The sequence below is a fragment of the Crocodylus siamensis genome, chromosome 4, assembly GCF_052110815.1.
Source record: "Crocodylus siamensis isolate JL-2025a chromosome 4, ASM5211081v1, whole genome shotgun sequence".
Lineage (NCBI taxonomy): Eukaryota > Metazoa > Chordata > Crocodylia > Crocodylidae > Crocodylus > Crocodylus siamensis.
The window spans coordinates 218,010,873-218,036,794 of record NC_143398.1 but is presented as its reverse complement, the minus strand read 5'-3'; positions in this window follow the sequence as shown (position 1 = coordinate 218,036,794).

Sequence of the window (25,922 nt, the reverse complement as noted above, 5' to 3'; positions counted from 1 at the left end):
CTCTCCTGTTCCCTCGCTGCCACTGACTTGGCTCAGACCCACTGTTTCCCCTGCCGTGGCAGCCCAGCTTCTCCCCACACTTGGGCCCAGTCCTCCTCCTCACTGGGCCCAGAACCACTCCTCCCCTCCCCCCACCACTGAGGCAGGGAGGGGGGAAGTGGGCCCAGACCCCAAGCAGCAGGAGGTAAAGGGAGAGCAGGCCCACAGGACTCTGTCCCTGTGTGCTATCCCCCATCATTCCTGATGGGCAATTGGCTAGTTACTGGAATAATCACTTTGTACATCTACATGTGATACTAATGCAAAGCAATAAGCTCTGGCACCATTCATGCTAGAGTTTCCTGTTCTTGGGTGCAGCATCTTCATGTCAGCTTGGGACCACAACACATTGAACCAGGGTGGCACAGCCAAAGCCGCCAGAGGGTTCAGGAGGGGCAAGCCTGCCAGCTTGGACTTGCTCCAACTTGGCTCAATGTGCTATGGAGGGGATGGCTAGGGCATGAGGGTGCTACAGTATGGGGTTAGCTGGCAGGCAGCCCCACAGTTTAGTACCCTCATGTCCCACCCAGACCTCAGACACTGTCTACACATGCACTGCAGTGGAGTAAATAACTCCACCATAGAATAGTACTGGTGTTGGGTAGTCCTATCCTACAGAAGAGTTAATTAGTTTACTCTGGCCTAATAGCACTGTTTGTGTAGAAGGTGGCACTTTACTGGGCACATCTACATGACATGTTTAATGTGAAGAAGACTAATTCTATTGCACATTACCACGGTTGGCAAAGCCCATGCTAATGCGCTAACGTGCAGTAAATTTAGTCTAATGCACAGTAGCATCACAAAAATATGTTCATTTGCACTAATGCACAGCATTACACAATAGCACTAATTGCAGTGCATTAAGTTAGTATCTGTCATTACAGGTACTAATGTAATGTGTTGTAATTATAGGGTATTAATGAACATGCAGACATTCCCAATGTAGAGCTAATTAGGTAAGACTGCAGTAAGTGTCATGTAGATGCACCCCCAACATAGCAAACTTGCTTTTGTGACGTTTGAGAGATCCTGGCTGGAGTAGTAAGTTATGTTTTATATAGTTTGGGGTCAACAGTGAGCAGTTTAATGAATATTTGAGTGTCTAGCAATACATAAATAATATCCCAAAATAGTGCTTTTTACACCAGGGATGTAGGGGTGTCAAACTTACCCTGTTCCCTGGGGCAGATCCATGTGCAAAGCAGTGGAAGTGGCCAATGTCTGTGATGGAGGTGGGTCAAGTGGCTGCAGGCTGAGCATGTTTGGGTCAGCACAGCTCTTGCTCATTGCCCCTCTGCTAACAGCCATGTCCTGAGAGCCCAGATTCTGCAGCAGGCCCCACACTGTTAGTCCTGCCCCCAAGCTCCCTGACTTAACAGCATTACTCAGCACTGTTTATTGAGGGAAAAACTCTCTCTGTAATGTTAGTTTTAGGACTGTTGCCCTGGCAGAAGCCTGGCAAACCTTCATCTGATACAGAAGGTGTACTTATAACATTCTAGTATATTCAGAAGGGTTTTTTTTTAATGCTGTGGTCCCTTGTATAGGCTTGAACTGAATCCTGAACATTTAGTATTTAGATACTGTAACACCTTGAAACCCAGCACCAAGAAAGAGAGAAAGATGTTAGGAGATTCCACAAATTATGGGCTAAGGGTCCTGGCTAAATTAGCATATTAAAAACGTAATTAGGAAACGAAATAGTGTCAACGTTTGTATGCTACTTAAAAAGATGAGATTTTTAGTTGTGAGTTAGGTTAACTGTTTTCATCCAAGTCTTGCACAGAAAATATTGAACAAAGGTCTAATAAGCTAATGAATCAGAAAAAAACCATCAGAACATTGTGGACAAAATATAAACAATAAAAAAAGAAAAATATCTGAAGACTGAAAGAGAAATACTTGAATGCCCCGAGGCATTATATTTTAGCAGATGATCAACCTTTGTGAGAGAGATGAAACAAAATCCTCAGCAGTCAGTCAATGCAAGATTACACCACAAATGGAAATCTCAGAGGAAGGAGTAATTTCCTTTATAATCAATATATTTTTCAAGTCATAACCATTTACAGGACATACGAAATAAGGAAACCAGAGGAGCCACATATCCTGTTAATAGAGCTCCCTATCAAAAAGCAAAAACTCAGTGTGAAAAAAGGCGAATTTTAAATGGACTTTCCTCATGGCCAAAAAAAGGAAAAGGAAATTGAATAGGATGGTATATAAAACACCAAGTACAAAAAGTAAATAAGGGTTTAAATTGTTTGTGAAACCATGCTTCTAAAGTTCCTGTCACAATGGGTGGCTATTAACAGTTTAAAGGCAGAACCTCTATGAGGAAGAATGTCTTTCAATACAGGTGGCGGTAAATGAAAAAAACTGCATGAATTAAACAGGACAGTGTTAAAATCAGCTTTAGCATACACAGAGACTTCTGAAAGCAGTTTGGCTAACCGCATGTTTACTTCAGTAAAACAAATAATAATGAGATCAGATTTGGTTATTCTCTTTTCTGAGATAAATGCATGTACTGACTCTCCAAAATAAGACAAACTGTCAATGAGCATTAAAAGAGAATGAATGATGTTACAGCTTTGCAGTAGGCAATCAGATTTGCAGATGGCAAACAACAGTCTTTCTCTCTCTCCCTCTCAGATCAGAACCAATCAGCCAAACAAGAACATGGTTGAAATTAATTGGCTGTAGTGGGAGTCTGAGAATTGCAGGAAGGAAAATATCAGCAGTAAAAGAAGCAAATATTCATGAGACTTTGAGACTGTGCAATGCTGGTCAAAAAGAAAAGGAAATATTAGTCTAAAAAAGAACAAATAATGTTGGCAGGGTCAGATGGGATGTACCCTAGGGTACTGAAGGAATTGGCTGACGTAATTTTGGAGTCACTGGCTATCCTTTTTGAGAACTCATGGAGGCTGGGTGATTGGATTTGCCCTTTTCCCAGTAATTAGTAAAGGGCAAATAAAGTGCTCACCTTTAAGAAAGGGAAGAAGGGGTATATAGGGAATGACAAACCAGTCAACCTGACCTTGATACTAGGATATAGGGAAGATCATGGAGCAGGTCCTCAAGGAATATACCAGGAAATACTTAGAGGAGCATAAGGTAGTCGGGAAGAGCCAGTATGGGTTCACCAAGAGCAAGTCATATCTGATCAACCTGCTTTCCTTTATGATAAAGTGACAACGTCTGTGGATGGGAAGAGAGCAGTGGATGTGATGTACCTCAACTTTATTAAAGCTTTTGACACCATCTCCCATGCCATTCTCATTAGCAAGACTACAGACTGGATGAAAAGTATTGTAAGGTGGACGAACAACTGACTGAATTATGGTGCTCAACAAGTAGCCATCAATGGCTCAATGTGCAATTGCGAGGAAGTACCGAATGGGGTTCCCCAGGGGTCTGTCCTGGTCTGGTATTGTTTAACATCTTCATTAATGATTTGGACTATGGGTTTGAGTGCATGCTTAGAAAATTAGTGGATGACACTGTGGCAGGGCACTGTTGGTTCCTGCCACTTTAAGGGCTGAGTAAAGTAGCCAGCAGGTGCTTGATTGCACTGGTCATTTTAGAACCATTGCTGCCTATATAAGGGGTGCAGTTTGCTGCTGGCAGTGAGGTGGAAACATTGCCTGGCTGAACTGCTGAATGGAACATTTGCTGGTAGAAGCAGAAGGTTCTTGGTCCTGGGCATGGCCTAAAACTGCACCCTGCCAGGAGTGGGTGGCTTGATGGGGTGCCCAGTGGCACAAGAGCCCCCAGGAACTACCATGCCAATTACCACCCCAGTGGAAGTCAGGCTGGGGCACCTCAATAACCCCTAGTCCCCACATCACTGTGGGTAGAAGTCAGGGCCAAGCACAGTTAAGGCCACCTGAGCCTCCACCGGGGAGGGAAGCCCCATAGCCCTGGTGAGGGGGTAGATGTGGAGCCCGTGCAAGAGTAGACCCCAGTGAGGGGATGGAAGTGGAACCCCAGAGAGGGGGGAATCAGAGGGCTGAGAGCCCAGTGTGTGTGTGTGTGTGTTTGTGTAGAGTTGCCCCAAGAGGGATCAGGGCAAGCTTGGCCCAGGTTGGGTAACTGGCTGGCCACTACTCTGATGAGGGTCATGTGAGAAGCACAAAACACGGTACGTCTGCCACCCAAGGTTTGAGTTAGATAAAAGCTATGGCCTAAGGGGGCCGCTCCAAGAGGAAGCAGGAAGGTATAAGTTGTTGATGTGTGAAAGAAACCCTGTGAGAAGGGGTGGAGCATGAGAGGCTCTGGTGAGAGGAGGGCAGTATGACTGCATGTATGAGTGAGGCCTGACAATGAGGGCTAAGCTTGGTCTGACTGTAGGCTGGGAGCATTGTCACCTGGATGCCATCTGCCAGGCTTGGGCTGTGGTGTAGGGGAGAATAGGAGCCTCAGAGAGCACCCCCTGGCATTGGGGCAAGAATGGGCAGCCTCTCACCTAATTAGAACCAATTATGAAACAACAAGGCATAGCAGGCAAGTGAGGTGGGTGGTTAGCCAATGGTGGACTGGCCCTGAGAAAGCCCTGTTACAGACACCAAGTTGTTTGGAGTTGCAGATACTTCCAAGAATAGGGCTAGAGAATGACCTTGATAGACTGGAGAAATGCTCCACAATCAATCAGATGAGTTTGAATGAGGACACACTTATTCTATCGCACTACACTTTGGATGGAATAATTTCATGCACAAATACAGAGATGGCGAATGAGTGGCTAGACTGCAGTACAGCAGAGAAGGAGCTGGGGGCTACAGTGGATCATAAACTGAATATGAGCCAACAGTGTGCTCCTGTTGCAAAAAAAAGGCAACAGCATATTGGGTTGTAATAACAGGAGTGCCATTTGCAAATTAAGGGAATTGTTTCTTTTACTGTATTCAGCCCTTGTGAGACCTCAGCTGGAGCATTATGTCCAGTTTTGGCCCTACATTTTAAGAAGAATGTGGACAGATGGGAAATTGCTCAGTGCAGAGTGGCAAAAATGATTAGGTGATCAAAGCTGAAGATGCAAGACTTACGACGAAAGGATGAGAAAGCTAGTGCTATTTAGTCTGGTGAAGAGAAGACTGAGAGGGGATTTGATAACTGTTTTCAAATACCCCAATGGTGATTACAGAGAGGATGGAGATGGGCTATTCTGTGGGGCCACAGGGTACAGGACTAGGAAGAATGGCCTCAAGCTTCAGCAGAGGAATTTCAAAGCGGAGATTATGAGGATGGTCAAGTATTGGAACCAGCTACGTTGAGAAACTGTGGAATTTCCATCTTTGAAAGTTTTCAAGAGCAGGTTAGACAAGACACTTGACTGGGATTGTTTAGTTAGGGATGATCCTGCCTTGAGTAGGGGGATGGACTGGAGGTCCCTTTCAGCCCTACTTTCCTATGATTGTATGAATTGTATGAATAACAAAGATAAATAGTTTGATACAGATCTCACAAGGGAAATTTAGGATTGCCTCACCTAGATGTGACAGAAGAGTTTGTTCTTCTGGTACTTTGTAGATCCTGAAAAGGGTATATTCTTTAGTACTTTGTGGATCCTGAAAAGGTTATATTCTGGAAGGGATGAAAGAGTTTGTTTGTTTTTTTAAATTTATTTTTGGCTTGGAGTACCCCGGGAAAGGGTGGGACACTTATGTGACCTACCTAAAGGCTGACAGGTATTCATATTGGCTTGACTACCTGAAAGATCAGGGCAAAAAGAAGAGAAGCACTGTCCTTATGCACTGCCTGTAGAGGGTGCCTAGCTTATCCAAGCAGGAACTGGGAACCAGGAAGGAATGCTTAGGCAGGGAATGGCTAAAATGCCACTGAAAATCAACTTAGTACAAGACAGATTTAAAGGAGTTGAATCTTCTCCAGGTAGTAAAAAATAACCTTGTCAATGGATTCATAAATGCATTTCAGAAACAAACCAAATAAATGTTTTTCTAGCAGAAATGCTACAAGTACTATACAAGACATTCTGATAATGACCTAGGAAAACAAGCATCTCATGAGGGACATCCAACTTGTCCTTTGATAGTGCACTTTTGTTCCCTACCCATAATATTGCTATTATGGTTGCAAATGCTGTAGTTTACTAATTCAAAAAAATGCTGACTACTAACTGAAAAAAAGTACAATCATACATATACAGATCAGAAAGTTGGCAATTCTGGGGTCACAAAAGGATGTATGTCCTGCAATGCTGTGGAAGGAAGAAGTAGTATTATTTATTACTGGCCTTCTGTTACCCAACAGCTCAGAAATTAGAGCTCTCACCTAGGATTTGAGTTTAATCCTATCCTCTACTTCAAGAGATTTGTATCTGCCATTTTCTGCCAGGGAAAGCTCTAACTTGTAAACTGAAGGGTATTCTGGAATGGGGCTCTCTCAAGCCATCCAAAGATAAGTCATCCCTTGTCTATCTAGCATACAGCATGTGATACTGCATGCCATATCTCAAAGCTGTTCAGGCAAGATTGCAATCTGTCTCTTCCTTGGAAAACAAAATATGTATACAGTGGTAAAAACCTCTGCTTACCTCTTTCCTTGCTGGGTGGAAAGACTCAGCCTGCAAGAGGGTCCTGTTTCTTCCCTCCTCATTTTGGGAAAATAGTGATGGATGTCTCTTTGCTAGGTTGAGTGTGGGGGTAGAGGGCTTTCCACAAGCAAAAAATATCCTGGAATTTGTGGTGGTCCAGGTCCACAGAACTGCCAACCATTCCTACTTTATTTTTTGGGATATCTTGTCCAGATTTGATGGCATTATTTCAATTAACAAGGAGATCCATCATTTCTCCCCGTGTTTGATACACCTATCAGCAGTGTACCTCTTAGGTCTTCATAATATTTGCGTAGGCATAGAAGATCATGCCAGGAATTATTTAGGACTGGGGCCATATGCAGAGTGGCCTTTTCATCTCAGACTTCAACAAGAAGTATCTGTCCTTTCTATTTCAGTGGAGGACTCGAGGCCAGGCTAATTGTCAATGCTTACCTCTTTCCTATAGTTCTTCTGACTCCTTGAGTGCTGTACAAAAGGTGAGGTAGGACTCTGCATGACTAATCATGCTGGCTCCAGTTTAAAGAGTATGTTCTGATTATCAGACCTCTGCATCTATCTGTGAGGAGTCTAGGACTTTATTAGTGCTCCCAGTCCTACTCTCTGAGACTGGAGGGAGTATACTTTATCCAGAACTATATACCCTGGGTGCTGGATATTTCTCAGTGATGGAGTGATCCCATTCATCTCCTGTATCCTATTGCTATCTCAGCAAACCATCACCTATGGAGGATTGTTAGTCTGTTTTCTTCCACCCAAGAGATTTGAATATCCTTAGGTGCTTGACCAAGGTATTTCCTCTGTGTGAGATCCAGTCCCTTAGTGTCTGATCCCTGGAGGGCCCATTGTTTGAAACGGTGACCATTATTTTGCTACTCCACATCTGTCAGTTAAGATAACCTTCTTGGTGGCTATCACTTCAGCAAGAATGGTGGGTGAGATTCAGGCACTGATGGCAGGTTCCCCCTGTTCTATGCTTTATGTAAATGAGGTCTTTCAACAGATTAAAGTTTCCAAGTCATTTGGTTTTAGTCAGCAGATACACTGGTTTTGTTTACAAAATCTCACACTTTGAAAGCTGAAGTATTTCTATATATGACTGATGGAAAGACAGGCTTGTCCTTCTTATCTATACAGGACTAGGCCTTCCTTGTCTAGCACTTTAGGCCCCTATATCTTTTTTGCAGATTTATCTTTTAGTCAAGAAGAGCACCCAAAACACTCTATATTTCTCTATTGATGCTCAGGTGCCATGCTGCACTTTGGTAGCCTTTTTAGGTAAGGGGAAAAGAACTCATGAATACTTTGCCTTCAGGAACTTCACAGCAAGTGGAGTTAAATCCATGTTATTTTTAGTTCATCTTTTGTCCTGAGCAACTATTGTCATTTGGCTTTACTTTTGTATGATACGCAAGTGCGGTATTGTTGAGCAGATAAAGAATATTGCATTATAATCTAGTGATACTTCCAGCTCAATGTGATTGTCACACATCCTCACTAGCCTAATAAATTAGGTTCCTGTGATCATTAGTAGTGGACTTATTTGCATTGAAATTGGTATGCTTTTCTTTACATTTTTCCTACCTCTTCTCAACTGAGCAGGTGACCATGTGACAAACCTGATTAATTACTTTTATTTCTTGGATGCTTAGATTTAAATCTAACTAAGTCATAAAGAGAGAACCAATGAATTCATGAATATAGCATATTTTTAACAATCAAAGGAATATTTTTATTAGGATAGTAGGGGATATGTGAGAACTGAGAAGTATTTGGTGGGTACTTGAAAGCGTCAGCCTAAAGCACCACTAGAATATAATATGACATTATTTATTTGCTCTTTTCTTTCTTTTTTCATTTTCTTTGCATGTTGAGAAGTACATTAGGAACCTCAGTTGTCTGAAATCATAAGGTAATCTTGATGAGAAAAAAGGATTGTATAAGCTCTTTTCAGTAAGCCTTATGAAGCACAGGTAAGAACATTTTGAGAAAAATGGCACAAATAAATATCTAAATGTTTAACCATCAATATCTCCTACGAAAATAATCTCCCAAAAAATAAACTCCTTCAAAACTGACCTGTACATAGCTAGATCAAACTCTTATCGTATAGTGTTTTCTAAATAAAACTGCATTTCTAACCATTTTATTTTAGTTTCGTTTCAAGAACTCTAATTGATTTTAAAGCATTTTTCCTTTGAGTTAAGACCAAAAAGATAGAGATCTCTTTGATCAGTGCCTGTGAGGTTTCCAAAAGAACATGTGCTATAGTCCCATGGGCAGTATTATCATGTGAATTAAAGATGCTTGTTATGTCTAATAAGGAAGCTCCATGACTCATCTATTCCTGTAGCCATTGTTTCTGTATAACTTCTAGATTCTCAGTCTGCCAGAGAGAAATGGGAGGCACTGAGGCAGGAAAAAAGGGTTTGATATGATGATTTTAATAATGGAGGGTTAGTTTCAATGAAAGGTAATGGGAACATAAATCTCACAGAAAGTAAAATTGTTAAAGCCAACCAATAAAATAGCCTTCATCTCTCAGAAGTGTCTTATTCAAAACAAGCTTGAGTAAATATGTAAGTTGTTATGGGATCTAAATTGGGATGGAGATTCTGTATAGTGGTAGATCTTCAATTCCAATTGAGTTTCACTAACAATAAACATCACCTTCTATAACATAAGCACCAAAGCAAATCTTCTGAAATAGCAAAATCTGCTTGCGTGTTTTAAATGAATGATGCATTTCCAGATTTGGGACCAAACTCTGCCATGTCCAGGTGCAGAATGGACTCTAACTCTGTGTCCTAGTTACTTTTCTTACCAAAAGCATTACTATAGTCCTTAGCATGAAGGCTCCTTCAGGAACATATGGATCTACTTTGCAGATGTACAACTAGTCTCCAAGAGGCAAACTCTGGGGTTCCTTTTGAACTGCTACTCCTGTGCTAGGATACTTTAATACCTACCAGTTTATCACCCTCCCCCCCAATTCAATGGGTTGAGTACATTGTATTTTGTCCTGCTCAGTGAGTACTAGGGGCCATTGGAAAAAAACCAAAAACAAGGGCAAGAGTAAGAAGTCAGAAGCTCTGACACTATCAGTAAACTAGTATTACTTGGAGCTTTCAATCAGTTTATTTCATTCAAGCCAGAAATGGTTGCCTGATGTTTGTTTAGAACTGCAGATCACTGGCTGAAAGTCTGTTTGTATAGGACTCAGGAGACACTAACAATTTGGAGAAATCAATTGGAAGATATGGCAATGAGTCTGTCTGACGCTCTTCTGGAAGATATATGCTTACCCACTCATGATAATTTGGTAAAGTGGCACCATTACAGGATTTTTACACCCCACTAGATGATCTACAACAAACATATCTAGACAAGATATTTTTTTCATCCTCTGGCCAGAAGATGTGACTATTTCTTTTGACTATAGAGTTTGTTCCTTTTCCATGCTTCTTTCCCTTCAAGAGCAAATGTATTTATTGTATGCTTTTAGAACTACATTTAAATAAACCTTAAGTTAGTACAGAAGTGTTCAGTTTGGTTATTTAGAAGAGTCTCTCATTTGGAGCAACTGAGACAAATGGTCTCTGATCAACGGTGATGCCTCCTTCTGTGTTGAGTTCACAATATGGCATTTTAATTGAGAAAGGATCTAAATGATTTGAGACATGGCTGTTTATTAGTCTGCCTTTCTCTCCATGTTATACTGTCAGTAGCACGATACTGGAGTGGGGAGGGGGCAGGGCAACAGTCCTAAGTGCTGCCTTGGGGGTAAGCGGGCCATTGGCATGTCAGCTAGAGCTGCCCTGTGCATAGCCACTGTCCAGGGTGTAGAGTAGGGGTGCGCGAAACGGGCCGTATTTCATTCAGATTCAGCCCAAATTGAGGACAGCAATTTGATTAGTTGATTCGAATCACTGTCTTTGATTCAACTCAGCCAAATCTGAATCTGAAGATTTGATGCTGATTCAGAGAATCAATGATTCAGCTATAGACACAGGTTTAAATACCTTTTCTACATACTTCAAGGTACTAGGTGCAGCTTGTGAATGCTGCAGTGTTGGGGCAGGTGGAGCATCCCACAGGAGTGCAAGGGGCCCCCCGCATGCTTGGCAGTGAACCCAGAAGTGGACCAGAAGTACTTCCGGTCCACTTCTGGGTTCACCGCTGAGTGTGTGGGGCCACCCCCCCCCGGCAATCAGCTGCAAGGGGACCCTGGGTGCCCCCCCAGATCCAGGAGGCACCAGTCGCTGAGTCAGGGGAAAGTGGGGGGGCCCCCCACATGCTTCCCGGCAGTGGCCCAGAAGTGCTTCTGGTCCACTTCCAGGTCTGCTGCCAAGTGCCCCTTGAGGTATGTGAAAAAACATTTAAAGTTGTGTCTATGTCCGAATTGTCAAATCTTTCCGAATTGATTTGGAGGGTTCTGATTTGATTTGGAGAGATTAAAGGGTCTTCTGATTTGATTTCTATTCAGAGATTTGGCCACCGAATCAGGCCAAATCTCCACTGAACTGAATCAGGGACCAAAGTTTCACACAGTCCTAGTGTACAGCTGTTCTGCTATGCCTCTGTATGCTGTTATTGCTGTAGTTAGTAATGGGATCTGAGATGGATCTTCCTTATTGTAGAAGAAAGGCTACAAGTGAAGTGTCTCTCTTGAAGTGACCTTCATTGAAGTCCATCATTTTAATAAAAGACAGGTTCAATGTATATTACAAGGCACATCTAAATATAAAGGTTTGGGGGAAGAAAGGACACTGTGATGGCTTCCCAGTTTGTGAAGAAGTAAGGTGTCACTAGAGTTCCGATTAATCTTTGGTTGCTTATTTTCTGGTTTAGGTGCTTTATATTAATGGCATTTTAATTTATGTTCAAAGCCCCTACAATTGAGGATGGGTGCCTTAAAATATTTTTTATAAAGTTTCAAAATATAAATAGAAATGTGACAGTAGAGGGAAAGGAGGCGATCAATTTCCAGTGATGAAGCGTGGGGTATACAGAGCTCATTATTAAAATCAGAGAGAGAATGAACTCCTTTCCCAAGATACTGCACTTTGCTGACAGTTATAGTTTCATAGTTTCTAGGGTCAGAAGGGACCTGAGTAGATCATCTAGTCCCACCCCCTGCCAGGGCAGGAAAGAGTACTGGGGTCAAATGACCCCAGCAAGGTGCTCATCTAGCCTCTTCTTAAAGACCCCCAGGGTAGGAGCCAGCACCACTTCTCTTGGAAGTTGGTTCCAGATCCTAGCCTCCTGATATCTAGCCTAAATCTACCCTCTGCCAGCTTGTGACTGTTATTCCTGGTCACTCCTGGCAATGCTAGGGGAAACACGGACTTCCCCAGTGCCTGCTGGTCCCCTCCAACTAGTTTGTAACAGGCCACTAGATCTCCCCTCAGAATTCTCTTGTGGAGGCTGAACAGGTACCGGTCCTGTAGCCTCTCCTCCTAGGGCCTGCCCTGCTGCCCCTGATCAGGAGAGTGGCCCTCCTCTAGACCCCCTCCATGTTGTCCACATCCCTCTTGAAGTGTGGTGCCCAGAACTGGACACAATACTCCAACTGCGGCCTGACAAGTCTTGCATAGAGGGGGAGGATCACCTCCTTGGACCTGCTCGAGATGCATCTGTGGATGCATGACAAGGTATGGTTGGCCTTCCTGACTGCTTCCCCACACTGCCGGCCCATGTTCATCTTGGAGTCAATGATGACTCCAAGATCCTTTTCTGCCTCTGTACTGACGAGAAGGGAGTTCCCCAACCTGTAGGTATGGTGCCGGTTGTTCCTCCCCACGTGCATCACTTTGCACTTGCCAGTGTTGAATCCCATCCTATTCTCATCTGCCCACCCTTGTAACCTGTCTAGGTCCAATTGGAGCCTTCTAGCGTGCCCACATCCCCCCACATCTTAGTGTCATCAGCAAATTTGAACAGGGTGCTTTTTACCCCCTCGTCCAAGTCGCTGATGAAGATGTTGAACAGTGCGGGCCCAAGGACCGAGCCCTGCAGAACCCCACTGCCCACATCCCTCCAAGTCGAAAATGACCCATCCACCTCCGCTCTCTGGGTGCGGCCCTCCAGCCAGTTGGCGACCCAATCAACTGTGTGGGTGTCGACACCACAGTCCCCCAGTTTCTTAATGAGAATGGGGTGAGAGACAGTGTCAAAGGCCTTCCAGTAGTCCAGGAAGACTATGTCCACTGCTACCCCTTCATCTAAGGATTTGGTGATCTGGTCATAGAAGTCCACCAGATTGGTCTGACAGGACCTGCTGCTAATGAACCCATGTTGGTTGCCCCTAACCATAATCTCCCTGCTGGCCCCTCGTGGATATGCGCCAGACTAATTCTCTCAAAAAGCTTGCCCAGGATTGAGGTAAGACCAACTGGCCTATAGTTTCCTGGGTCCTCCTTCCTCCCCTTTTTGAAGACAGGAACCACATTGGCCATCTTCCAGTCCTCTGGCACCACACCAGAGCACCACGAGTGCTCGTACAGCCGTGCCAGGGGTCCTGTAATGACCTCAGCCAATTCCCTCAGTACTCAAGGGTGGAGATCATCCGGGCCAGCTGACTGGAATATATCCAGTCCCTCCAGAAGTTCCCTAACTAGTTCCTCACTAACCCTTGGCCTAGGTGAGCCTCCCCTGGGGCCTGAGGGGGTCCCAGCGGAGGGGGGGGTGACTGTTTCAGTCCCTGCTTAGGAAAACGGAGGCAAAGAAATCATTAAATATGTTGGCTTTGCCATCTGGTGTGACTACCAGATTTCCTAAAGTGTCCTGCAGGGGCCCCACATTACCCGGAACCGTCTTTTTACCCCCTGTGTATTTAAAAAAGGACTTCTAGTTGTCCTTAATCTGGGAAGCTAGTCCCAGTTCTATCTCTGCCCTGGCCTTCCTGACTGCCCCCCTGCATCCCCAAGCAACTGCAGTATAGTCCTCCCTGGTGATGGCCCCTCCCTTCCATTGGGTGTACGCCTCCCTTTTTGCTAGGAGACATTCCCGGAAGCTTTTGGTGAGCCATGGGGGCTTATGTGCCCTCCTGCTCCCTTTGGTCCGTGTTGGGATTACCACCCTTTGGGCTTGGAGGATCATCTCCTTAAGGAGTAACCACCCTCCTTGGAGACCTGGCTTCCTTCCCCTCTGGGACCTCAGTGCTTCCCCAACTATTCTCCTTAGCTCATTGAGGTCCACCCTCCTGAAATCTAGGGCTGGTGCCTTGCTGTAGGCCTTTGCCACCCTGTGCTGGATGATGAATTCCAGCAGCCGATGATCACTGTCACCCAGGTAGTTGAGCACCTGCAGCCCCCTCACCAGGTCATCTCCCGTGGCCAGCACCAAGTCCAACAAGATGTCTCCCCTGGTGGGGCTGTGCACCTCCTGGATTAGATGGAGGTCCTGCATTCTGGCTAGGAACCTACGTGAGTGGTCAGACCTGGCTGACTGCTCTTCCCAGCAGATGTCCGGAAAGTTCAGGTCCCCCATGACAACCACATCCTTTGACTTCACTACCTTCGTGAGCTGACTTAAGAATTCCTGGTCGAGCTCTTCCCCTTGGTTGGGAGGTCTGTAGTAGACCCCGACCATTAAGTCTCTTTCCCCTTGACTGCCTTGTATTCTAACACAAAGCACTTCAGAGTGCCCGTCCTCTGATTCTTTGTTAATTGATGAGGATGTGTATTCCTCCTTAATATAGAGTGCCACGCCCCTACCTTTCCTTCCTATCCTGTCCCTCCTGTACAGCCTATAGCCCTTGACATTCATCGCCCAGTCATGCGTTGAGTCCCACCACGTTTCAGTGATCCCCATTATGTCTGGGTTGGTGTTGGCTAGCTGGAGGGTAAGTTCCTCCTGCTTGTTTCCCCATACTGCAAGCCTTTGTGTAGGAGGCACTTGAGGCCTCCTGTGGATGTGTGCACTTGCCCCCTACTTTCAGCATTACCCTGGCCCCTGTTTCCTATCTGTGTGTATGTTCCACTCATCGGTCTAGGCTGGGCTGTACTTGTGGGTGTTGCTTGGTCTGGCAGTCCGATGTTTCCTCCACCCTCGTCTTCCCCTTCCCCCAACAAGCCTAGTTTAAAGCCCGCCAGAGGAGATCCGCCAACCTAGAAGAAAATACATGCTTACTTTTAGGGAAAAGGTGGAGCCCATCCCATCCGAGCACGTCTCTTGTTGTGATGTGCCGGTCATTGTCAACGAAGCCAAAGCCCGCCTCGAGACACCATTCCCAAAGCCGCCAGGTTGGTCTCCGTGATGCACCATTGCATGCCGTCTTCCACGTCCACTCACTGGTAGGATAGAAGAGAAAACCACTTGTGCACCTATCTCCTTTAGCACACACCCCAGAGCATGGTAGTCCGCCATCAGGCGATCAGGGCTTCTCTTGGCTGCATCATTAGTACCCACATGGATTAGGACCATGGGGTAGTAAATCGGTGGGCTGGATCATGGCTTGGATCATCCCCTTCACGTCCTGAATCTTTGCTCCAGGTAGGCAGTAGACCTCGTGTGTTGAGGGGTCCTGGCGACAGATGGAGTACCTCTCAGGATGGAGTCACCTATGACAATCACTCGATGCTTTTTCCTCCTGGCCTGCTTATCTCCTTCAGCCTGCTCGGAACGTGGAGAGCATGGAGTTGCCTCCTCCCTGGTTTCCTCCTCTCCTTCCTTCTCCTCCAGAGTTGCCAGGGCCTCGTACCTGTTCTCCAGCTGGACTGGAGGAACTGGTACTGCTATGTTACGAGCAGCCCTGGTTCTGGAGGTGACTCTGCCACTCTGCAGTGGAGGGCACTTCCTGAGGTGCTTCTTCCTTGGGTGCATAATCCCGCATGGAAAGAAAATAGCTTTCAATTTCCTCCTCTGCCTCCCTGATTCCTCTCAGCCTGCTAACTTCCTCCTGGAGGTCCCTCACCTGCGCCTCCAGGGCCCTAAGGCGGGCGCCTGAAGGACAGGTGTGGGAGTCCCCAATCCCTGTCCCCCGAAGTTGCCATCCAGGGACATTCCCACAAGGACTACCAGAAGTGAAAAGAACAGCAGATTCCTCCATAATTACTCTACCCCACAGTAGGCTCCCTCTTGAGATAATTCTTCCCCCCCTCTCCATGACTGCATTCAGTAATGCCCATTGTCACTGTGTATGAGATATATAGAAGACAAGGGAAGAGAGGCCTTAGATAGATGGTCAGAGCTGACAGAAGAATTCATTTGGGTGAACTCCCCATTCCACTTTCAGGGCTCTGAGAGTCTAGTACAGGAAGTGGGTCCTATGTTACTCTGCTTCCCTGCCATACATGCAGCCTGATTCTCCTCAGGGGCTCGCGAAGCTAGCTGGGAGAATTCCTATGCAGAAATAATAGAAACACCCTGAGGTTGTGTGTCCTTCAGAATTTTATTTCAGTGTGTATGGAAACCACCAGTACCTCTCACATAAATGACGACACACTGCCGTCTCATGATAATTTGGATACTACTTATGGCCAAATTCAGACTGATGATATACGAGTTAAAAGTTCTGTATATTATATCTAGTCCCTTGGATTATTGCATAGTAAATTGAAAAAAAGACTAATTTATTTTCTCTCCAGTCTGAGTGGGCTGGCATGACACCTGGAAAAAGCACGAGTTAACCTTTCCCCCAACCTTAAATGAGTTTTCTGAGCTTAATTGGGTCGTGATTTTTATGGCCTTCCTGTTTTAAGAGCGATTCCAAATGAAAATCACTCTTAGACTAAAATTATTGACTAATCACAGGTAATGGAAAAAATGGAATTTTGGACACTCCCACAAAGACTGAAACAGCTCTGTTGAGAAGGGTATTGAAGTAATAAACTTGTAATAAATTTCAGCAGCAAGACATGAGCCCTTTATTGGAGAACACTCATGTACTCTTTTTTAAGAACTGAATCTGTCAGTTATACAAATGAGAATATATATTGAGGAGAAATGAGCTATAAATCCTTGACTTCTGAGATGAATGTTTTTATCAAACATGAAGAAATATATTGATAAGTAAATTAGCTTGCTGGTAATAACAAAGATGGCTCCTTCTAGATAACAGCCAGCTGAGTTTGGAATTTGAGGATGTCAAACAAACAAACGAACGCTAGTTTTTTTATATTGTAAACTCCTTGGTATGGGGAGAGCGTGTCTGCTGGCATAGCACACTGGGGGCATCTTCACAATACTACCACCACTAATTGTTAAAGAACACGACAATATAAATGGTGCCATACTGTGTCAGACCAACTCCTATCTCTGCCAGCTCTACATACTCATGCTCCATCCTGCCCAAACACCACATATACATATACACATGCATACTTCCTGGCTGTCAGTTCAAGTATGAAAATATGTTATGTGAAACAACTCTAACTTATTGTGTTCAAAGGAATAGAGAGAAAGCAGGGAAGGTTACCTCCTAGCAGTGGCTTAAAACCTTTTTAGACTCAAAGTTGTTAGACTCAAGATAACCTTTAGAAAATGCCAGCTCTTAGCTTTTCCTTGTTTCTTGACTACAGAAATATTGTAGAAAAAAAACCTTCTATTGAAAAGGGTTCAGAAAGACCACGACAAGTCAGGAAGCTTCTTATTCTCTAGATTTCTATTTGAAATCTTTGGGTTTATTTCATGAATTGTGTAGGTATTTACACACCTAACAGTTGCATGGTACTCTAAACAGGATCTCTCAACTCCCTGGTTGAGCACTACATTACAGCGATACTTAATGAGAACCATTACAGATCCCTTTGAGGTTAAGAAGGGAGTTAAGCAAGGCTATGATGATATTCTTGATATTCCTTACTGCAATCCTACAACTGACCACCAAGAAGCTTCCAGTCAGAGTGGCGTTAAACTACCAAATGGATGGTAAAATGTTTAGTCTCAGCTGACCCAGAAGCAAAACCAAGACCATTCTGACTTCAATGATTGAGCTCCACTATGCTGATGATGCTGTAGTGCATGCTCACTCCCTTCCAACAATTGTCAATGTCTTTACCAAGGCATACAAAAAATGGGACACTAAACATTCAGAAGATTAAGATCCTCCATCAACAAGCTCTTAATGAGTAGTCCCCAGCTCTGGTAATTCACATTTATGATGAGACTCTGGAGAATGTTGAGTATTTCCCATACCTTGGAAGCCATCTCTCATAGAAAGCTAAATATCAATGAAGAAATCCAACTTCGACTCAAATGTGCAAATGCAGTCTTCGGATGTCTTAGGAAATAAGTATTTGAAGATTGTGACATCAGATTTCAAACCAAGCTCATGGTTTATCACGCAGTCGTGATCCCCACCTTACTGTATGGAGCTGAGATGTGGAAACTGTACAGGAAACACCCCAAGTTGCTCGAGAAGTACCATCAACGCTGCCTAGGGAAGATCCTTCGAATTTAGTGGGAAGACAAACACATTGACATTAGCATCCTCTTGCAAGCAAACACCATGAGCATCAAGGCAAGGATCATTCAACATCAACATTTCTGGCCCAGCCATGTCATCCAGATGTCTGATTCAAGACTCCCAAAGCAAGTTTTATTCTTCCAGCTCAGTCAAGGTGTATGCTCAAGAAGAGGGCAGAAAAAGCACTTCAAGGATGTCCTCAAGGCCAACCTGAAAAAATTCAATATCAACATCAGCTCATGGGAAGCTGGCACCCAGGCTGCCCCAAATGGAGGAAGAGTTTGCTGTAAGGATCTCAATATTTTGAAACCTCATGACAACAACAGATGGAAAAGGGGGAATGACAGAAACAGCATGTTGCTGACTGAATCAGGAATCCAGAGTCATCTACCCCACTCAGAAACAGAACTTGAGTTGCAATAAAATGTGTCAATCCTGAATTGGCCTTGTCAGCCATCTTCGGACCCACAGATAAGACAATCAAGAAAGATAATCATCCCTGACTTCGAGGGATCGCTGATGATAACAATGAGAACCACAGGGGACATTTTGCTCTTTGGAGGATGTGCGTGGGTTACTACTCCTGACTCTGGTTTATGTTATATGTCAATTTAGCCCTTAATATGTTCTTTACTATTGACTTTTAGTAGGATGTGGATCTGGGTTCACTAAAGCCTAAGATTCTGTTGTTTTGATGCATGACTACAGAGAACGCCCTACATTCAATATACTGGCTTAAGCTCAATTATACAGTCATGTGGGTGGTAAATTGGCTTAAGAGTCATTCCCAGAGAGTGGTGGTGGATGGGTTAGTACTGACCTAGAAAGATGTGGGCAGTGGGATCCCCAAGGCTCAGTCCTTGGGCCAGTACTGTCAATATCTTCATCAGCAACCTGGATGAGGGCATGGAAAACACTCTGTCCAAATCTGCAGATGACACCAAACTATGGGGCAAAGTACTGATGGGATGTGATAACCCAGAGCTGAATTGTTTTGAAAGTTGCCTAAATATTTGAAATAACCTGGGGACAGCCTGAAGTTAAACGGTTTGTCTGAAACATTGTAAGCAAGCACATTACCGCAAATGCTGACTCTGTGGTAACAAGTGCTGGGGGAAGTGGGAAGCAATGCAGGTCCTGCGTAGGCAGGTCAGTGCACTGTACCAGCTTCCTTAAGCTGCAGCTTATATAAAGTTAGTTGTTTGCTAATCTGAGCATGCGCCGAACAAAGGTCACATTTTGGTCAACTCAGCTACCATTAGAAACCCCCAATGAGCCCACCGACTGAAATGGGGAAGTTTCTAGAACTCTAAACTGCACAAGTCCGAGTGACGACAGCCAGAGGCGGAACCACCCTGAGGGAAGAAGATAAAAGGCAGACAAAAAAAACACGCGCTCGTCGACCCATCACCCACGGATCAAGAAAGAAGCGCTAGCGACGGAGACACGTGCCGACAACGCAGGATCCAGGGGTGGTGATCTCTCTCTCTCTCTATTTTTCTCTCTCTCTTTCTCAAGTTTTCCTTCCTTCTCCTTGCCTCATGCAAATGTTTCTAGTAATGAGTTTTGACCAAGGGTTTTAATGTTGTTATTGAGTTAACCAAAATAAAACAGTGAATTGTTCACTTTGAGAGTGCTGCCTAACCACGCCGCACAGAGGATTGCAAAAGTACCTCTCCCTTCACCCCACCGAGTGGGACGGGACATTGGAAGAAAATAAATCCAGGTGGACCTGGATGGGTTACAGAAGCGGGCAGAGAACAACAGAATGCACTTGAACAGGGACAAGTGCAAGGTGCTGCACCTAGGGCAAGGCTATCACCAGCGCACCTGTAGGCTGGGGGATGACCTTCTTAGCAGCACAGCAGCAGAAAGAGATCTTGGATTCATTGTGAACTCCAAGATGAACATGAGTCATCAATGTGATGAAGTATTAGCAGAGCTAACTGCAGTTGTTCATGCATTAGTAGGTACATCATGAACAGATACAGGAAGGTGATGCTTCCCCTCTATGTGGCACTGGTCAGGCTGCAGCTGGAATACTGCATCCAGTTCTGGGTTCTACAATTCAAGAGGGATGTGGACAATCTTGAGAGGGTCCAGAGGAGGGCCACTTGTATGGTAAGAGGCCTGCAGGGAAGGCCCTATGAGGAAAGGCTGAGGAACCTGGACCTTTTCAGCCTCTGCAAGAGAAAGCTGAGGGGGATCTTGTGGCAGTATACAAATTCACAGGGGTGGGGGGAGGAGGGGGAAATGGGATGGGATGGGACAGAGTAGACTTAGGTTGGACATGAGAAAGAATTTCTTCACAGGTAGAGTTGCCAGAATCTGAAAACAGGCTTCCAAAGGAGATGGTGCTATCCCTTACCTTAGGGGTCTTCAAGAGACTGGACAAGCATCTGGATGGCATCACATGACCCCAGCACTTTTTTCTGCCACGGGCAGAGGGTTGGACTTGCTGATCCACCAAGATCCCTTCCAACCCTAGCATCGATGAATCAACTCCAACTATATTTGAAACTTCTATTGATTTTATGCATCTTTCAAAGCTTAATTTATCAAGTAGATCTGGTAAAAAGAATCATCTACCAAATTAGACAGGCATTTAGACTAGCCAAGAAACATTGTGCTTTAACTGAGTGAATCAAAACAGAATAGAGTCCATTCTAAAAAGGATTTTGACGGAAATGGAAAACCAGTAGATAAATATTAGCTGGACTACTTGATCAATTTCCAGAAGCTTGAGGTTTACTCTTTACAGGTAATGAAATTGAGATGTGTGGTTGAAGCAGTGTACAAGACAAAAGTAGAAAAAAAATCTCAAGATATTAAATTGCTATAAGTCATCAGAACCTGATGGTGTTCATCTAAAAGTCTTGAACAAACCTAAGCTTGAAGTAGATGAACTCCTGCCAAATGTATAATTTATCATTACACACAGGTCCTATAATCAGAAGAGAAGAGTAAGTATCATTGCCAGCCTTACACAGGCTGCTAAGTTTAATGGTCAACAGACAAATGGAGTAACAGGTATAAGGTATTTCAATGCAAAAGTTTCATAACAGTCTAGCCTGATGTGGAAATTTATCTTGAAAGACATCAGATTTCTTTGTTTAAAAAAAGTCACATCTCTGATTAATAGGACGTTGTGTAAAAAAAAAAAAAGTCAGTATTAGAGAAATTGTGGAATTAAGAAGCATCATCAGCAATTGTTTTAATATTAAAGATAGCTCAAGAGATAGATGAATTGTTAAAGATGGCCATCTGTAATTCTGCATCTATGTTTAATTACCATTATTATATAGGTAGACTAGCCCTTGATAATATTACCTAATAGTGATGAATGAGTTGTACTGAAATGCAAAATACATGCAATAATTGTCAGTCTGTTATCCATTAGCCCATTTTATTTCTGTTGGTTGCAAGAGAGTTTTATATTTTGTATAATTACTGAAATAAAATTTGATGACTATGAACTGGTGTTCTTTCCACTTTGCATAAGATTATATACAATCCAATAACTATACTTAATGAAATTGGTTAAGTGAAATAAAAATAAATAAAAAACTAAGTGATGGAAGCTCTAAGAATTGTAGATTGACTAGCAGCATTTTGCCAAATGTTTATATAGAAGTAGAGTGTATGAAATATTAAGCCAAATGCATGAACATTACCTTTCTTTTAAATAGCTCACTGTAGTGTTCTAGAAACATGCCAAATATTAAAGAAGCTGTACAGTTTTCATCTCCAAGAGCTGTTCAGTTCAATTCCATGCAGTTTAGCACATAAGTGATTATGCTAGTTATACCATCACTCATTTACTTGCTCATGGCCAGTCTAAATCTAACAGCAGCTTTGAAACTTAACAGGTTAATGCAATGCCCCATAATGTTCTGTGTAGGGAGTGCCCAACAAGCGTATATTAGGTATCATTATGAATTTTCGCTGTGATTATTATTCTAGTGCTAGCTCTTAAGTGGGTTTACCTTTTTGGGGTGAACTATAGACCCACTAGAGTAGGTACTATTCTGTTTATGCGAGTCTTAATTTTGAAGTATTTTATACCCAGTGCTGGATATATTGCCCAAATCTGTATCTGTTCTGTGATTTTTTTTTCCTTCTTATTTAGTTTTAAATTTTAAGCCTTTCGTGAAAACATTGAAAAAAGGAGAATATTCCTGGAATTGTTGTAATACCTTTCTATAAATAATTCCTGACCTTGGTACTGTGTTCCATGTTGGTCATCTTATCTCAAAGGGTGTCGGAAAAGGGTGACAAATACTGAGTTGGCTTCCATGGCATGGTAGAAGATGCTGCTGGCAGCTGGCATGACTTTCTAACATCATTCCCACTGAAGTAATTTTGATTTGTATACTGTAAAGAGCTTTGAAGATCAGACCACTAGAGTTGAGGAGGAAAATAAAAGATTTGGTACTACATATAACAAAGAGAGATATCTGAGATAGCGGATTAAGATCGACTGTTTATTATAACCAAAAAGGTGTACTATTTTAATTTAAATAGTGTAAGTTTATAACAGAAACAAGAAATACCTCTTAGGTACCCTTTCAATAATCTTTAGAAATCAGTGCATCAGGAAATTACTGAAAGTATATAGCTTAGTAAAATATTGGGATTTAACATCTACACAAGTTAAAATAACATTTGTAATTGTATGAATATAGTGGGAAATTGTAATGGCAAGCCCAGCCTCCTGAATTAAGGCTGTAGAGGATTACTAGTTACGGCAAGAAAAAACATACTTTTCTGATTCAATATTACAAGATTAGGTTTGTTACAGTGGGTGTTTTTTACCTCATCCTTCTAAAGGTATGACATTAGTAACTACTATTTGTAGGATCAGAGCTCACTGAATCATTTGGGCTTTGAATGTTAATACATTTTTGGATTATTTGTTATTTTTTAAGAAATAATTTAAGCAACTCTAAACAAGATGCCACACTCTATGGACACTGCCTTTTCTAGTATGTTTACTGCTTGAAATATGTTTATATTTGATAACACTGAAACTGAGTAGGAAAATGCATACATATACAGCAATATTCATTTCAGCATCTTAACACACTTTGCAAGGAAAAAGTTACTTTTTATAACAAGCAGCTAAGGTTAGGGATAAGAAAACTGCAATAGAGAGGAATTAAGTGACTTGCCCAGTTGAGTATAGAATACAATTCCTGCCTTAGAATCAAACTTGCATTCTAACCATTTAGGTATGGTCTCTCCTTAAGTTATGGCATTCATAATATAAAGTAAACAAATGATTGGTTTTCTGTTGTATTTATATTCCAGGCAGTGCTCAACATGCTTTAGATCAGTGCAAAAGATCTACCCATTTTGACAATATGCCTGGAAAAAACATATACAGAGCCCTAACTGTTGAAAACATTTTATTTTAGAATTTTATTGGTAAATACTTACATAATGTTTTATTTGGAGTGACAAAACCATAACAGATTAGTAAGAAAAATATTAAAAAATTCCTCACCCTGGTATCAGCTGCCAGTCAAAGCATATCTTTACTGTCAAAAGACATGTTCTTTTATACTGACATAACTAATTTGATTTAGCTGTCTTTGGAAGATAACAGAATATGCAATAGTTTCTCTCTCTAACTCTAATAACTAGAATGAATTAAAGTTCTAGACTACAGATTAATCTGTGAGAATGAATAACTAGGATCCAAGATCTTGGGAACACTGGGGATCTGGCTCCTGCATTGACACTGAAAGTCTTAGCAGGTATCTAAGAATGCCAAAGCACTAAGTTGTCAGCAGAAACTATATGGCTGGATTAGATCAGGCCATATTTTTAGGGTTAATGCCTGATTAAACAAATCAGTCAGCCACAACAATTGTTAAAAACCTAGCAGATTCTGTTAATTAGAATTGGTATTACCATAAAAATACTGTATTTTTACCACAAACCTCCAAACAAGACATATACCTTGTTTGGGGAAAGCAGAATGAAGGGAAAAAAATATTTTTAATCAAACTGCTCAGAACTACTTTTGTCATTTAAGACTCACTCAAATTTTCAATAGCTAATTTTCAGGAAAAAGTGAGTGGCATGCAAATAAGGTAGCTAACATATAAGATTAAATTCTTCAGGTAGTGAAAGTCAGCATAATCTTATTGAGTCCCATGGAGTTAAGGATTGGGTCTGTTGCAAAGATATCTAGATTCAGAGATATTAGAGCCACAAGGGACCTCAAAAGATCAAACTCCTCCTCCCTTAGCCATCAGAAAGGAACTGCCCTCCTGGCCCCTCACCTGGGCTTATATGAGCCAGGCCCTGCCCCTTCCTGTCAGCAGGCTCCCCAGCGGTTGTCCTGGCAACCAGCACCTGTTACTCCAGCTGCCCTGGCAGCTGGGCCTCCTGCTTTTTGTCACTAGGGGTCTCTCCCGAGCTGTTTTCTTCTCTCAGGTGCAGGGTACATGAGCGCTCTGCAACACTGCCTCGTAGCACCAGCTGCAAAGCTGCTGGTTAACTACATGAACACAGGCCTCATGACGCTTACCCTGTCCACTTACTGGGAGAATGGAAGAAAATAGCACCTGAGCTCTCATCTTCTTGAGTTGGTGTCCCAAGGCCTTGTAGTCTTCCACGATGTTGTCCGGCTTGCCCTTGGATGCATCATTTGTCCCCACGTGGACCACAACCAGCTGGTAGCAGTCAGAGGGCTTGATGATTTTCGGGATGATCTCCATGATATCCTGATTCCTTGCTCTGGGCATACAGCAGACCTGCTGTGACCAGGGCTCAGAGCGACAGATTGGACCATTGGTTCCCCTCTGACTCCTTCAGACATGAGATGGACTTGGGTCTTACCCAAAAAAGCAAGGTTTAGACATATCCCAGAGGTATTCTGTAAAGCTTTTCAGTCAGAAGAGAGAATAGAATTAGGAGGAAAAATGCAGCCAACTAATTAGACCCTTGATTTATTTCGTCAAATACTGGAGCTGATCACAGATAATTTATTCTACATACCTATCCTATCATTTCATAAATAAATATTTAGTGAAAAAAATCATTATTTAGTTAGATTTATAGTTGGTTAATATTAGTCATATGATATCATTTTCTTCTTCTATGCTGCAAATAAATTATTCAGTAATAATTTCATCACCATTCAATCTATTATCCTATAGCTAAAATAGACTTATGAGATACTTGCTGGATAATAATGAAGTAACATATTTCAAGGGGAAACTTCTTAGCCCTAAGCAATGGTTATATCATGTCTTGAAGAATGTAGGTATCTTTTAATTTTAAAAAAAATTTATCTAATGATAATAAGGCTACCCGCTTGTTTATATTAATCTTCCCAAGCATCCAACAAGCTGAGTATGGGTTGTGTAAAAAAAATATTTTTTTGTATTACGTTACCCTACAATTTTTGCATATCTTTATTTTTGCAACGTGAAAGGGTAAAAATGAGCTCCTAGCTGACCTTCACTGTACTGCTTCATTTTTATTTTACATGTCTTGGTAATGTTGCCTCATATTAAACTTTTCTCTAAACTATCACAATCTTCCTTTTCAACATCTCCCTTCCTTCTATGCAACTAGTAAATGTTCTTGCCCTCCTCTATATCTCTTTTCTTCATCTTTTGAGCTAGCAACAACAAAAACTGAGCACAGAATTCAAGACAAGTGCAGATCATCAGTGCACATGATGACATTGCAGCGTGCTGGTCTTTGTCAGTGCAGACTCCATTCTCTCTGGTGCATATTATCTGCCTTCAGAAAGCTCGCCCAAGGGGTTGCAGTTGTTTTTAAACACCACAAGCGGCTCAATTCTGTCTTGCACATACCCTATCCTTTGCTTAGATTTGTTCTCCTTCTTATGAAAACCTGTTGCAGGAGGGC